Source organism: Hemicordylus capensis, chromosome 2, assembly GCF_027244095.1.
Source record: "Hemicordylus capensis ecotype Gifberg chromosome 2, rHemCap1.1.pri, whole genome shotgun sequence".
In the NCBI taxonomy this organism is placed as follows: Eukaryota; Metazoa; Chordata; class Lepidosauria; order Squamata; family Cordylidae; genus Hemicordylus; species Hemicordylus capensis.
In genome coordinates this window covers 176,550,727-176,563,129 of record NC_069658.1, presented here as the reverse complement: position 1 = coordinate 176,563,129, position 12,403 = coordinate 176,550,727, and the positions used below count along the sequence as shown (strand labels likewise).

General features: G+C 46.8%; 1 long non-coding RNA gene across 1 annotated transcript; it reads right to left on the bottom strand.

Moving 5' to 3' along the window:
• Positions 1 to 305: 305 nt before the first annotated feature.
• Positions 306 to 5,239, bottom strand: LOC128342524 (uncharacterized). The gene is made up of 4 exons (XR_008315043.1): positions 4,670 to 5,239; positions 3,985 to 4,123; positions 3,695 to 3,862; positions 306 to 3,153 (listed from the first exon to the last, which is right to left on the bottom strand). It is a non-coding gene; the product is annotated as an uncharacterized LOC128342524 (long non-coding RNA).
• Positions 5,240 to 12,403: the final 7,164 nt, after the last annotated feature.

Below are 12,403 nucleotides of genomic sequence, written 5' to 3'. Positions count from 1 at the left end.
CCCCATTGTCTTTAAAGCAGAAGTCAACTCCGGTGCAGGCAACAGTCATGCTCGGTCGCCAGGAAAACAATGGGCCAGGATAGACTAAAAAGGATGTTGGGGCCCCCAGGATGTGTGGAGGCCTTGGAGTTCACCCAGAAATCCAGGGGTAAGAGTGCCTCTGAATGTTCCCTCAGATCTTTTTCATCTGTGCGCGGAATGAGTTTTGTTCTGAGTGGAAGAATCAAGGCAGTGTGCGCCTGATCAGCACACAAAAGTGGAATCCTTTTCCCCAGCCCCCAGTCCAAGAAGACACGTAGACTTAGTATGGGTAAAAGGGCCACAACTTTATTAACTGTAACAAAAGACATGGCGGACTGGAACACCAGGTGATTAATCACCCTTAGAGAACAGTGCGGGCCAAGAGGACCGGGTTAGAACTCTGACGTCCTACCTAGCACCTTACTGGGCGACACACCCTGGCTCGGAAAACCCTCAAATTACCACCCCGCCCGCACTGTTATTGCCATTGTGACCGGCCTAACTCTAACTACACACCTGGAACACAGAACGGAGTAGGCGAAAAAAAACCCAACAGTGGCCAATGCGTTGGGAGCCAAAAATTCCTACTCGGCCCCATTGGGCGACCAGTCGCTAGACCCGCTCTGTACCAGGGAGGGAGGGAGGGGAATGCCTGGCCCAAACTGAGGAGAACGGGGCGGGGATCATCCCGGCCGAAACCCCACCCCCTAACCCAAAGGGCCAATCGGCCAGCTTCTTGGGCCTCGTGCAGAGCGGGGCTGGGACAAACTCCCTCCCCTCTGCACGAGGCCAAGTGGAGGGGGATTTCTGTAGCCCTGAACACATAATGTAGGTTCTCTCTCGGTCCATTGCTACTGTCATCAGAGTCATGAGGAGGATGCAGTCCACCGAAGGATTCGTAGAAGCCAGCCTTGAGAGCGTCTCTGCTGTTCTCCAGCCTTTTCAGCTCCCCTTCCATCTCTGGGCTTGGGTCTGTTCAGCTCAGTATGGGGACAGAATCAGAACAGAAAGAGAGAAGGTGCTTAATATACGGCTGTTCAAGTCTGCATCAGTTGTGTTGGACATGGCCTGAGATGGGCCACGTTCGGGGATCAGCCAATCCCGACGTTGGGAAGCCTACATTGAGTCAGAGTTCCCCAACACCATCCGGGATTTCCCGAACCATTTTAGAGCTCCATGTGGTGGTGGGGCTCCACATTTTGTCACTGATTGGGGCTGGGGGGCTGCGGGGGGGATGGTTCCATTTGCCCAAATGCCTGCTCACCCATGCATCTTTTATGTAAGATATTTCTTACTTTTTGCCTTTATTTCACTTACCATTTGAAAAAGAAGGCAGAAGATTACCTCAGTATCACATCACTCCCCCAGCGATTATCTGATGTTACGTCACTTTTCTTCTGCATTCACTCTGACAGTACAATTTCCAGGTTACTTTAATATATATATATTTTTAAAAAGAAAGGTCCAAGTCAATTTTAATAAATACACAGTTTCTGGTCATCCTTACATAATTCTGGGCCCATTTCCAGAGTTCCCCAGGTAGCTGTCGCAACACCCCTTCACTAAGTCAATAAAAATGTCAGTGCCGAACTTAAAGGGGAAAAAAATTAGCATCTGGTTTGGAAAAGGCCCAGTACAGATGGGGCATCATCCAACCAGTCAGGCCCAGTTACTCACCCCATCCTCACCAAAGGACTCCTGCCGCCTTTGGTGATCTGCCTTCCTCAACTTAAGCAGGTGCATTCGCCTCCATTCACTCGGGTGTCAATTTCTCAGGCCAGGCGTTCTCGCAATCCGTGTCTGAAGAGTCTTGAATGCTAAAATGCTAAACATCATCTTCAACAAAGACACAACCTTCCAAAAGGCTTTTTGTGTCTGTGCAAGATAGCATGGTTGCCGCCTAGGCTGCAGGCACCTCTCTTGCTGACAAGGCAATCAAACTATTTCTTTAGTCCAGACAGTTCTCAAAACCCTTGCATGACAGAACCAATTTAAACATTGGCATGTGAAATGATTCCTTCCATTTTATCAATAGACAGAAAAGCATCAAAACCTTGAGCCCAGCATTCAAAATCAATGCTTTCCTTGAGTAAGGAATAAGGATCCGAGATGGCCATGAGCGCACTAAAGAAGAACTCATCTCTTCATGGGTCACTCAAGACTTGGGACACAGCGCATATAAAACACGCAACGTGATCCATTTGATTCAGACTTTATCATGAGCATGAATAAAAGTGGGTGGTCAGTCGATCCAAATTTAACACTACACCCCTGGCTGAAAAATATGTCCACAAGGCCCTGACAGAATTTAAAGACACCAATTGTCTTGCCCAGTTGAGCCATTGGAGATTCCAAGCTCATGGGACTCCAGTCCACTGGCTGAAAGCTGCCCAAACATGGAATTTAAAAAAAAGGGTATCATGCCCAATTCACTCTAAGGGAACCTAGAGATTGTGTGCTCAGTCAAGCTGGGGGATGCAATTTAAAAATCGAGGCCCACACAGGCCCTGATCTTGCCCAATTCCATACAGAATTAAAAAACCCTAGAGGTCTTGCCCAATCAGAATACAATTGTAAAGGTCAAGCTGGGGGATGCAATTTAAAAATCGAGGCCCACACAGGCCCTGATCTTGCCCAATTCCATACAGAATTTAAAAACCCTAGAGGTCTTGCCCAATCAGAATACAATTGTAAAGGTCAAGCTGGGGGATGCAATTTAAAAATCGAGGCCCACACAGGCCTTGATCTTGCCCAATTCCATATACAATTTAAAAATCCTAGAGATCTTGCCCAATTCGATCAAGACAGAATTTAAAAACCCTAGAGGTCTTGCCCAATCAGAATGCAAATTTAAATGTCCAGACACACATTGTGGTCCAAACCCTGCCCAATCAGTCTGGGAATATCTCTTGTGCCATAACAGAGGCACCCCAGGATGTGTGCCCTACTGTTCAACATCTCCTGGCATCAATGAAAATGTGGTGCTTTAACTGTCAAAAAGAGAGAATATACCCAAGGTGGTCTGGAAGCATACTGGGCTATAACAACAACAACAACAACAACAACAACAACAACAACAACAACAACATGAAGCTGACCTTGTTTCCAGTTGTAGCTGTTCCTCAGAAGTAACTGTAAATGATACAGACATTGTGTTAGGCAATGTTCTGAGTAATTTTTCATTTCACCCTTTGGCCAAAAGCTTGGGGCAATGTACATCCATCTCTTCCTGTGCTCCCCACTCATGATTTAACCTCACCACTGTCTCATAAGGTAGGGAAAGAAGCAAGAGATTGCTCACGTTTCCCCTATGGACCTTTAGTCTGGGTGAGGTTTGGAAGCCAAGTCCTGATCAGATACTAACGCCTGGCACACCGGTTGGGTTGCTTTGAAAGCTGCAAGGTCAGGGCAAGATGGAAACCCTGAGGGAGGAGGAGACTAGTCATACTGTTCTCCCTGCTCAAACTGGGCCAGGGTTCCAATGCTTACTGTGGCTGGTCAAGGCCTGCTTTGAACAGGGCTGGTGGGCGAGTCTGCTCTGGCTTTGGGGCCAGGAAGAGGAGTCGTCATTTTTTACGGCTTGCTCGGTCCCCACTGCATGGGGTGTGTGCCCCAATTTCATGGTGCCTGGGGAAACTAGAGCCTGGTATTTTGCCACATTTGGAATACTTACAGTGTATCGTTCCGGTCGCCAGATTACCAAAAAAGCGATACTGTCGAACTGAAGAAGGTGCAGCAGAAGAGGCAAACTGAAATGATAAAGGGGCTGATCCTGCTCTTCCCAAAGTGGTTCTCCCACTGTAGAGTCTCTTCTCTCCTTCTTCTTAGCTTCTCCCGACCTCTGTAAGAGAGTCATTGAGAAATGTTAGACTGCCTTACATTTATCTACTAATTGGGCATCTGTTATGGAAGAAGCCCAATACAGATGGGGCATCATCCAACCAGTCAGGCCCAGTTACTCACCCCAACCTCATCACAGGACTCCCACCGTCTTTGGTGATCTGCCTTCTTCTCGTTAAACAGTGCATTCACCTCCGCTCAATCTTGTGTCAATTTCTCAGGTCAGGCGTTCTCGCAATCCATTTCTGAAGAGTCTTGAATGCTAAAATGCCAAACATCATCTTCACCAAAGAAACAACTTTCAAACAGAAGTTGGGTTGTTGTTTTTTGTCTGTCTGCAAGATAGCTTGATTTGCACCTATCCTGCAAGAACCTTTCTTGCTGACAAGGCAATCAAATATTTCTTAGTCGAGACAATTCTCAAAACCCTTGCATGACACAACCAATTTAAACATTTGCATGTGAAATGATTCCTTCCATTTTATCAATAGACATTAAAACATCAAAACCTTAAGCCCAGCATTCAAACTCAATGCTTTCCTTGAGTAAGGAATAAGGATCCGAGATGGCCATGAGTGCACTAAACAAGAAGTCAGTTTAAAAATCCTAGAGATCTTGCGCATTTTGATCAACATAGAATTTAAAAACTCTGGAGGTCTTGCCCAATCAGAATGCAAATTTAAGTCTAGTCTCACATTGAGGGCTGAACCTTGCCCAATCCAGTCTGCAAATATCTCTTTTTACATAACAAAATAGACATAAAATTTATACTAATTTGCCACTAGCAAGCAATTATAGTCTTACCCACCCTTTGGCCAAAAGCCAGTAGATAGCAAGAGATTGGCCCCAATTCCCCCCAGGGAGCTTCAGGCTGAATGAGAATTGGGCCCCAGATCCTCATCTGATCCTTATCTCCTGACACTTTTCTTGGGTTGCTTTGAAAGGCACAGGAGGAGAGGTTGGTAACCCCCAGGGAAGAGGAAGGCCAGAAGGACAGTTATTCCTGCTCAAACAGGGCCAGGGTTCTATCATTGATGGTTGCTGGGTAACAGTTGCTGCTCAATGGCTGCTTTGAACAGGGTTGTTTGTCTTCTAGTGGTAGTTTTCCAGTGCCTGCTCTGCCCCCACAGCATGTGGGGTGTGCCCCATTTCATGGCGCTTTGGGAAATGACCTTTTTGCTTTCTATGGAATTTTAGTTTTGGTTGGCCACTTTGGGGCCTGTGGCAGGGCGCAGATGTTCAAATAAAAGTCAAGTAATGATTAGCCCGGTCTGCTTGGAGAGGCAAGGTCCCCCTGTGGACTGAGCAACGGGGCACCCAGCAAAGCGGTGATGCCCTTTCGGTTAAGCAGGGGGAGAGCATCTGGCCCTGTCCAGCCCCACCACGGCATCCCTCCAGCGGCTCTTGCTGGGATCTCCCTTCTTTCTGCGTGGACTGTGAGCCCTCTGGGGACAGCAAACCTTACCCCTGTGCAAACTGCTCTGAGAAGAGTTTGCTTTTTGTTGAAAAACAGTATACAGATAATAGTAACATTAAAGAAACAAGAACTGAGGGCCATGGTGCTTTCTATCTTCTCAATAAAGATATATATTTTAAAATAATTATATGTGTTATTACTATTATTATTATTATTATATTTACACACAATCTACTAGATGTTATTGACTGCATTTGATTCATCATCATCATCATCATCATCATCATCATCATCATCATCATCGTTGCTACTACTAGTATCCCAGCTAAAAGAGCAAAGAGGCAACTTTTAAAAGTGGTGATTCTCTTATATGTAGCAGGGGGAGAGCAACTGGCCCTATCCATCTCCAGCAAAGCATCCCTCCAGTGACTGTTGCTGGTGTCTATCTTATGTTTCTTTTTTAGATTCTGAGCCCTTTGGGGGACAGGGAGCCATTTTTAAAATTTATTCATATTTATGTAAACTACTTAAGAGGACTTCTGTTGGAAAGTGGTATAGAAATATTATAAGTATCAGCTTTCTTGCTTGTCCCTGTTTTTCCTGCTTGTGCCACTTTCTAGTTCCCAAGTGTTTCCCAATATAGTTTTTACTGGGGAGGGCTAATCCAGTCCTGGGCGAAGCTATAATTAAGCAGATGAACTAATAGCACAGCAGGAAAACGACTAGACTAGGGAGCCAGAGGTTGCCAGTTCCAATCCCCGCTGGTACTATGGGGAAAACCTCTATCGGGCAGCAGTGATATAGGAAGATGCTGAAAGGCATCATCTCACACTGTGCAGGAGATAGCAATGATCAACCCCTTCTGTATTCTACCAAAGACAACCACAGGGTTCTGTGGTCGCCAGGAGTCGAGATTGACTTGATGGCACGCCTCACCTTTTCCAGTGGTTACCGAGGAATACAGGAAGGTCCTCAATGCTTTGCCTTCTCAGCGGGATGCTGCTGTCCCTCCGTGGCTTCCACAGTCCCTGGCTGCTCTGGCTAGTAGTTTCTTTCCTTGGTCAGCTTGGCTCTTTAGATCCAGGGCGCCACACACCCTGGAAGCTGCCATATACTGAGTCAGACCCTTGGTCCATCTAGCTCCAGATTGTCTCCTTGGACGGGCAGCGGCTTCTCCAAGATTGCAGGCAGGAGCCTCTCTCAGCCCTATCTTGGAGATGCTGCCAGGGAGGGAATCTGGAACCTTCTGCATGCAAGCCTGCAGATGCACTTCCCGGAGCGGCCCCTCCATCCCCTGAGGGGGGAATATCTTACAGGGCTCACATGATGTAGTCTCCCCTTCCCATGTAAACCAGGATGGATCCTGCTTAGCAAAGGGGACCATTCAGGCTTGCTACCAGCTCTCCTCCCCTTCCTCTCCAAGAACCCAAGCCGCCCAGCCGCCTAGGAGCCACCTTGAACCAAGAAGACCTCCAGCTGACAACAAAGCCAGCTAGGAAAAGAGCTCCAGAGGGCCACCTGGGCCCTTCCAGCGTATGGCCACGCCCCCCCATGTGATGTCACACACCTGAGCTCACTGCCCCCTGACTCCAGTGGCAGCAGATGAGTCGGGCAAAAACGGTTGCTTTGGGATCCCCCCCCTTCATGGAAGCCTCTTTACAGGTCTAATTTGGGCTGTTGGTGGTTGTGGTCTTCCAGGCAACACTGCCTCCAGGGTGGTGTCATGGTTAGAGTGTTGGACTAGGACTGGGGAGGCCGGGGCTCTAATCCTCATTCAGCCATGACATTCCCTGGCGGACTCTGGGCCAGTCACGTCTCTCTCAGCCTCGCCCACCTCACAGGCTTGTTGTGAGGATAAACACAACCACGCACACTGCTCTGGGCTCCTTGGAGGAAAAGTGGGATATTAAATACATACATACATTCATACATACATACTCCACTGTGCCCCCTGGAGCTGTGGGGGGCAAGTCATTCAAGTCAGGGCATCACTTCTAGGGTCAAGGGATCCACTTTCCACTGCTCAATCTACAGCTGTTGCTTGAAGGGAGAGATCCCTTTGGTTCTCCACAGGAGTCCCCCAAACTTTGGTTGGCCGATAGAAGCCAGGAACAGAAGGGGTCTCTTCTGTCAGTGGAGGCTGGTGGGCAGGGCAATGAATGGGGCACAGCTGCGGGTAACCACAGGCCAACCCGGGACTGAGAATTCACACACACACACACACACACACTCCCCTTTTTCACTCTTTGCTCCCAGAGGTCCTCAACCGGTGGTCCTCTAGATATTGCTGGACTAGAACTCGGGTTCATTGTTGGCCTTTGAGAGAGCCCTTAATACCTCTCTGTTTGGCCTGGGGGCTTTACAGAAAGGGCTGTTACCCCGAATCTCCTCCGGAGGAGAGAGTGTGCGTTCATACTCCAGCCGTACATATCCCAAAGTCCATTCAAGTTCCTTACAGCAATGATGTGGACTTGAGGATTTTTATTCCAGACTATAAAACAGATATGATTCCAGCATTTCAGAAGGCAGGATTACCACCAAAGCACAAGTCTGGCAAGGTTGGTGGATAGTATACTCATGTTTGTCTGTAGTGCTTTGCCCCTCTTGGGTAAGCCCTCCTTTCAAAGTGTCTGCAATACAGATTTACCACAGGGTTTTACAGGGAGAATGTTTTCTGTCCACTCATGCGCACACACACCAGGGAAGCCTTATTCAGACATTACGTTGTACTAGTATTTTTCAGCCCGTTGAAATAGCGGGCGCTAGTTGCCTTCTCCACCTGTGTACAGAGCGGTATCTGTGGACAACGTACCCTCATTGTGCAAGTGTTGAACATAACATGTGAATCTGGCTACTGAGTTCTCAACCTTGTGTTGCACTTTAGCATGCTAAGAAGCAGAAGCCCTGATGGGGCCATGCAGACAGGAACGGGCTTGTTTTTGGTTTAGCTGCCACCCCACTGATGTGCCTGAGTGCACCTCCTCACTTTCCCCCATATCAATGGACCACCTATGTCCATTCCATCTGGGAAATCTCCAGTGCATCACTTGGAAATGTGGTTGCCTACCTTCTGTCCTGATGCTTCATGTCCCAGCCCTCACTGACAAGGATCCTTTTACGTGTGTCCATCTGCTATCAATGTTGGGGATTTTGTTCGTCTCTAACACTATACTCAGTTTGTGCCTGAATTGTCTCCTTTGAAAGGAGTGCTGGTGAGTGTTGCTGCTGGCTCTCTCGAGAATTTCAGTGGCATAAGCATTATGATATACAGACACTAGGGGAAAGAAACATTCCCTAAAGCCTGATTTTACACGTTTACTGTGCAATGGATTCCCTTTCAATAGGATCTGGGCCCGGCAGGAGCCGCTTTTCGGTGGGTTCTTGGCACAGCTCTACAGTCATGCTCAGTGGCCTGCAGTCACCTGGACAGAGCAGTTGTGCAGTTTCTGTAGGCACAATTGCTGCCCGACTGAGATCGGGGCAAGAGTTTGGGGTGAAACTGTTGTGCAATTCACCCTGCCCATTGGTTGCGGGCCTTTAGCATTCCATTCAGAATCCCGTCTCTACCTGTTAGGATCTCATCTCTACCTGCTGCTGTTTCTAAGTTAACCTGCTAACTCAGAAACAGCAGTCTATTACCACTGGAGAGATAAAATGTACTAGTAAGTATTGAGGCCCTATCTAGAAACATCCATCTTTTGGGCTACCAACTCCAAATGGCAAATGGATAATATCCATGAGATATTTGGGAAAATATCCTCAAAGCCTGAAAATAGGGCAATAGTTTTGATCAATCTGGAAAAGGTTGTAAAGGAACTGAATATGAGATAGTATCCTTGTAACTTGTGATGTGAGTGTAGAGTGCAGTGACCTTCCACTTGCAGATCATCTCAATGGCCATTAAGTAAGATTGACAGGAACACACTCTGATCGTTGTTCTTACTTCAGGTTCAGGGGCGTAACTATAATAGGGCAAGGGGAGACAGTTGTCTGGGGGCCCACTGCCTTGGGGGGGCCCCCAGAGGCAAGTCACATGACTGACTCCTCCAGCCACGCACCCGCCCAGGCTTCCTTCAGTTGTATTCATCCTCCGAAATTGATGTGAGTGTTAAGACCTGGAGCTACCAGAACAGCATGTCTTTCTCTAGTACCATTACATGACTTGCATCCTCCACAATTTACAAAACCTTTTTAAAAATAATTAAGGATTATGTTCTATTGTGGCACATTTTGTGTGTGTGTTTGTGTGTGTGTGTGTGTGTATGTAAATTTTACTATGCTTTTTGTTACCACTATTCAGCCTCATTTAAGATTTCTTCACTTCATGAGCTGAGTGTCAGTAAGGGGGGGGGGGCATTTTAAAATCTTGTCTCTGGGCCCACTCCAACCTTGCTACGCCCCTGTTCAGGTTGATGAATGTGTGTCACATATTCACTGGATCATTGAAACATCGGGTGGTAACTCGCATCTCTGAATAGGCTCCCCTAACAACACCACAATTGCAACCTCCATATCACCTCAAGCGCAAAGCTTTCCCATGGAGTTGTTGTTTTGGACATTTAGCCATGAGCTGGGTGAATATGTATGTATGAATTAGCCTTTAAAATTGTTTGCTTTGGGGGTCGGGGGGGGGATCAACATTCTTTCCATTTGGCTCTTGCATCTCTGCATATCTTCAAATCCACTAGAGACGTCTCATTCAAATTGTAGCAGAGGTTATATGCGCAAAGGTGACCAATTCAGATGTCGCATTTTCTCTGTTTTGTGTGTTTTCAGTGCTCAACTGCAGCCTCTATGAAATATTTTTGTTCATACAAGGTGTATTTTTGTCTCCCTTACAAGTGGAAGACAGCTCGGAGCTCTCTTTTCAGGGAGAAGATGATGTGAACGTGTGGAATGGAGGAATACAGGCCAAATCGGGCAAGATATTCTAGTATGATTTGGGTTCCATGTCTGGGGGGAAGAAAATGAGCTACCTGACCACCCTAAGATGAAATGCTCCTCCCAGGAAGCACAGAGCATCTGTCTTGGTGGAGGGAGCGTAAACAAGAAAGAGCCCACCAGGCATCAAGCAATTGCATCGTCTGCAGCTGGGTTTTCAAACTGTGTTTTGGGGGACCCTGGGACCCCACAGAGGCATCTCAAGGGCTCCTCAATGAGAAGGTCAGGAATGGTGGGCATGTTCTGCCTGAAAGACAACCTGCTCTCTTCTTTTTAACCAACCTTGTGTTGGAGCTAGAAGAAAGAGTTAACTGTGTTTCAAACCACAGTCAAAGTCCAGTTGAGGAAACAGTGAGGCCCCTCATTTTGTGTTTCTTTTTCTATGTAAACTGCTTTGGAAAACATTTGTGGAAAAGCAGTCTATAAATAGTAGTAGTCCATAGTAAGAACCAGCTTCCCCCAGGAAGGCTGAAAGCAGGATGCCATCCATCCTCAGGCAGTCAAGCTCCACATTATTGACCCTTCCAAGAGAATCTACAATTCCTGGGGAATATCATCTGTATGTATGAGGGCCAGCTTGGTTCCAGCATTTTTCAAAAATGGTGCGGCATGCTTACAGCCAGAGCAGCGTTCTAGAGAGTGTGCTACACTTGGACTAAGACCACCTGTGACAAATGCTGGCTTTCCCATGAAACTGACTGAGTGATATTCCCCAGGAAGTGTTCATTCTCCTGGAAGGGTCAATAATGTAGAGCTATGACTGCCTGAGGATGGATGGCATCCTGCTGTCAGCCTTCCTGGAGGAAGCAGAATGTTCTTATTATTCGCTACTACCACCACTACTACTACTATATAGATCTTGCTTTTCCACAAAGGTTGTGCTCCAGTTCATGGCAAGGCTTTTTCAAAAAATGCATTCCATTAACCCTCCTGTCCTTTATGTTACACAGGTCCCTGTTTTCCAAATTCACACTCTGTTGGACCGAGTTCATAGAACTCAGGGTACGTGTACCGTGTGAAGCCCTCCAGTACATCAAAGCCAACCATGGAAGATACCTGTGAAGGCATGGGACTGGAAGACCACACTACCCAATGTACAGGCCAATGGGATCGGTCCCATTGATGAATGGGAAGACATCATTCAGCTCGACTGACCTGTCTATAAGACACAACCACCTGTTGTGGCCCTTATCCAGCCCTTCTTTCCCCCATCAGGAAGTCATGGCCAGAAGAAGTTTTCCGTTCTGAGATGCTCCCTTCATTTTGCCAGAAAGACCCAATAAAGGATGTATTAATTGCGGGATTTTGTTTTCAGTATCACACAAAAATTGGTGGCTTTCACATTTTCATACCAAGGACAATACATTCTATTAATGTTTTATTTTTATATAATGTGTACTGTTTATTGTAAGCCTCCCAAAGACATAAGTTTTGGGTGGTACAGAAATACATGAAATAAAATAAATCAATTGATAATGTAATTCTGCTCTTGGAATCTTATTTTCTTTCTCGCGGAGTAGTTCTTCAAACGGGCCACCATGCAAGCACATCGCTTTTAGCATGTGCAGGCAAGGCGTCAGCCTGGGCACTGCAGCCTTCCATAAAGATAAACTTTCAACATTTTAACGGGTGGGGAGCAGGCCGTGACCTTCCTTCTAGACGCCCTGATTGATTGGGTTGTGTCTCTCCAGTGGTGTTTCTGCCTTTCCCACTCTTGCAAATGTCAGGGGAACATCACTTTTCTAGCCTCCATACATTTTCTGCAGGGAAGAAAAATAAACCAGGCAAAAGAGGAAGCAATGTAGAACACAGACGTCAGTGATTGTTGTTGAAGGTTGTTAATTTTCACCCCCAGTAGGTAAAGCAGCAGAGCACTAAGGAATGAGCACACACTCCCGTCCAGAGTAGGTAGCAGAGGATAGTCTAGTTGTTGCAGCTCTTTAGAGAAAATGCATGGAGATTCTTGTTGAACTGAATACTAAGCATTGATTGGTGAAGTACACTTGGATAGGAAAGCCTAACCCTAATCTAAAGGCCAACATGATGAATAGGTAAGGAGGGAGACAGATGTTTCCATCGGTTCTCTAAGAGGAAAGGAAGGATTATGACTCATGAGCACAGGAAGTGCTGAAGAGTCAGATCAGGGCTCACAGAGTAGAGGCAGATAGAAGAGTTGAGGGAGAC